The sequence below is a fragment of the Aplysia californica genome, unplaced genomic scaffold (assembly GCF_000002075.1).
Source record: "Aplysia californica isolate F4 #8 unplaced genomic scaffold, AplCal3.0 scaffold01058, whole genome shotgun sequence".
Taxonomy (NCBI): domain Eukaryota; kingdom Metazoa; phylum Mollusca; class Gastropoda; order Aplysiida; family Aplysiidae; genus Aplysia; species Aplysia californica.
In genome coordinates, this window is record NW_004798328.1 from 114017 (window position 1) to 118144 (window position 4128).

Genomic DNA, 4128 nt, shown 5'->3' on the forward strand with positions numbered 1-4128 from the left:
AAGCTTGTTCAATTTTCTTGATTTGGATGAAAAAAATATCCATTTATCTTGAATGCAAGTCGAGGTATTAGCGAATGAAGGAGGTGCCGGTCACCTGTTTTCAGAGGTAAAATTAGTGAGAAAATGGCCTCCAAAGATTAGATATTACCTTATCTTAAGAGTCCATGGTAGCTGAAAATTTACTTTTTTTGTGGCTTTAATCAACATTTTTCAGAAAAATCCACACAGAACTGAGATTTTTAATGGGCATGAAAGGTGTTGAACCAAAAACCAAAAATTTGATACAAATTAACAAACGTGTGGATAAATGCAAGTTTCTTCACTTTGATTATTTTGACGAGAGCCTGATTCCACCGCGCTATCTCACAAATGTCTCCTTGACCTTTCCCATAATGCATCACGGTTAGTAAAATAACTTGGTGTGGATTAAAAAGAGTAATTCTTTCTAAAGATAGCAAGGCAGAATGTGACAATTCTTGTGACAATTCTCGTCACTAGTTTGTGGGCGGGGCCCAGGTTTTGCAAGTATTCTCGTCCGTAGCCCTGAATGAGTTAAATACACAAATATACAAATAAAGACCGTGACGGAAGTTGCCAAATAGACAATATCCCACCAATATAGACAAGTTTACGAAGCTCGCCATTGCTGGTCACCTCCCTGCAGTGCTCAAATTTGGGGGTGTGGGGGTGTGCTGCGATGTATTGAAATGTGATAAACCATTTATTTGATTTATTATCTGAGTTTTTGCCATGGAGGAGAGTGGGGTTGTGTCGGTTTGTGGATCTCATCTCAGATATTGACCAAAGCTGTGTGGAATGTGTCGCACATCTTCTGTGTCAGGTTGCTGAAATTAATTGTGTTTTTCAATTCTTTAACCCTAACTCTGGCAAGGGCCGATTAGATCGGCCCATTTCCTGCCATGAAACTGGCAGGGCCGATCTCATAGGACCATATAGAAAACTGCTGCTTCTGCCTTCCAACTAAATATTTGGGGCTTCCTAAAGTGATTTCTGATAGGCTAAAAGGCTAACCTCCAACCAATCAGAATATTTCTACCATTCTGGCTTAGGAGAAGAGTATTTTGCTTTCAAAACAGAGGGATGTTTTGAAAGCTTGTTGATCAGGTCACAAGCCACTAATGCCAGTGTAGATCTATCACTTGTGTGGGTCTAAAATGGCCAAAAATCGATCTTTTTTGGATACATTTGAAAGTGAATTGACTAGGGAAAGTAATTCAGACACTGTTAGTGGTGGATTTATTGGTGTTCAGTCAAGATTGAGATTAGATCTGACAGACAATGGGGATACATGTACCAGTTCTCATCCTGCCCCAACTTCTGTTTCAAATGGAACACTAGATTCTACTACTTTGGGAGTCTAATAGGGGCAGAAAAAGGAGAGCTATAGAGTAAAGTAGGTTCCTTTTGCTATACTAATTATTACAGACTACCAGCAGATTGCTGAAAACCACATGGTTGTACTTAGAGTGTTTTTATGTTGAGTTTGGTATAAAATTAGCTAGTATCAGCTGCGCTCGAAACAGACCACATGACAAATTGAAACAGTCATAACTCATTACCTGTTCTTCTCAAACCTATAAAACTATACATTTTCTGAAAGGTAATTGAAAAATCCATATTTCTGCTATCTCACATTTTTTATAACAAGAAATACATTAGATTGGTGAATATGCTAATGAGCATGTAAATTTTTTATGTCAGCCATCTTGGATTTCAAAGTTACATAACCCCTTGAAAATAAAATAAAATCATATGTTCAATGGCAAAATATAAAAGTTCATTCAATTCTTTCAGAAAATATATACTTTTGTAGGGTTTTTATTTGATGCAAGTCCATAAATTTGATTTGTAAAGCATGTGCATGTTTTGGCTGACTGGCCCTGCCATTCCTGTTGAAACCACTTGCCAGAGTTAGGGTTAAAAGAATAACTGAAATTTTATTGAAAATGATATTGTACATCTTCACATGTGTATAGGATAAGATGCATGTTGATTTGCATCTTGTCAAATGTCTGAATAAAATCACCAGATGTTTGTTGCAAGTGATGTGTGTGTGTGTGTATATCATAGATCTCTTCTTCTTGGGTAGAAGATTGGGTTCGTTTCACATGTCACTTGACTGATTGCAGCCTCGGCTGGTCTGAAAGCGATGCAAAAGCAGTTGTGTTTGTCCAATACAGCCAGCCGTTGTGGAGGAGAAAAGTAAAGTGGTTGTCTTAGGCAGTGTCATATTTAAAAAATTGAAGAGGGGACGAAGGGGGGGTGGGGGGGGGGGTCAATTCTACAGAAAATTGAGAGATATGCTGACAAAATGAGTTACTTCTCGCAATCCACAAATGGAGATATTGGCCAAAAATCGACACTAGGGTCAAATTTGTAGATTTTCTATTGATGCCATATTCTTTAATAAAAGTATAACATGGTTTTTATTTATTATCTCTTACTTCTAAACTGTAAAAACTTCATATTGAAAGGTGATGTATCTTTTTCAATAAGGCTTGGATCCCAGAAGCAACTCATTTTGTCAGCTCGCTTCACAGAGGATTTTCTCAGACAAGTGGCCGTTTTTTAGCAGGCTCAACGGTATCTACCTTCATGTAGTGGGTGACCGTTGATATCCTCATGTCTCCAATGTGGAGAGGGTGTGGGACAACTATGTGTGAGATGTGAAGTATTTACGAAATGTGAGGCATGCTGACCAAAATTAGTTACTTCTCTCTCGCAATCCACAAATGGAAGATGTCGACAGAAAATTGAAACTTGGGTCAAATTTGTACATTTTTCAATTGATGCCATTTCTAATACCAAGTTTAATCCGTCTTGTTTTGTTACATATATATGAGGAGTCCACTGAAAATACGGGCATAGTCACAAACGGAAAATGGTGAGGGTACCAATTTTGAACACTTGTTGACTCATAACTGCATATTTTTGTTCAGCTGTAGGTTGATAATTGTTGTTAGATTTCCCATTCAACAACACTTAACAATAAACCACTCGTCAAACAACAAATATGAAGTTATGAGTCCCCAAGCTTTGAAAAATTGACTCCCTCACAATTTCCAGTTTGTGACTATGCCCATTTTTTCAGTGAACTCCTCGTATATGAAATAAACTGTGCAGGCTACACCTATAGAATTGACGTAACAAATTCTAATGAAGTGATTCATTTTGTCAGCATGCCTCACACATATACAATGAGTTTGATGGTTTTGTGTGTGTGTATGTGTGAGTGTGTACTTCATGTTGTGTGTGTGTGTGTGTGTGTGTGTACATCTGAACTGCCCTGTTGATGGTTCTGTGCTGTGTGTGTGTGTGTGTGTACGTTGTGTTGTGTGTGTGTACATCTAAACTGCCCTGTTGATGGTTCTGTGCTGTGTATGTATGTGTGTACGTCGTGTTGTATGTGTGTATGTGTGTGTACACGTCATGTTTTGTGTGCGTGTGTGTACATCTGAACTGCCCTGTTGATGGTTCGGGCACAGTTGAGCACCATATCTCCAACCGCTTCTTCAGTATTACAACTTCGCTCAAGGCAGCAACCACTGCCAGTAGTAGACCCTCTATCTAATCTAATATATCATTATATATGTATATGTGAATGAAATGTATAATTATGTCTGTATGTCTTTCGAAGAATACGTCCTGTATTTTCAGGATTTGCTCCTCCTCATGGCTGGTGTCTGTGGACCGTGTGTTGTACAATGTATTCGGCTGTTCTTATTTCTCTCTGAAATTGTCCGCCAGATTGCACATTTTGTTATATATAAAAATATTCTTGATACGTGGTATATTGGGCAATATGGTCGTGGTTGGTTGGCGGGTGCTCTGGTGTGGTTTGCTTCTTCTTTCCTATCAAACTTCTATCATCCTTTTCTCCCCTCCTCCTTTTTTGTGTTTGTTACTCTCTTGTAGTAACACCTCTAATCTTCGGCACTTATTTGACCTTTTTGTGTTGCTAGTGCTGTAAAACTCTTACTGAAACTAAAAAGACAATCTGGTCCTTGCATGCGCTAGAAGAAAGTTCGGGATTTTTATCTTTTTTTTTTGTCGCCCACAGCTAGTGGGCCCCTGTGTTTGACTTTTTCTCTCTCTCTCTCTCTCTCT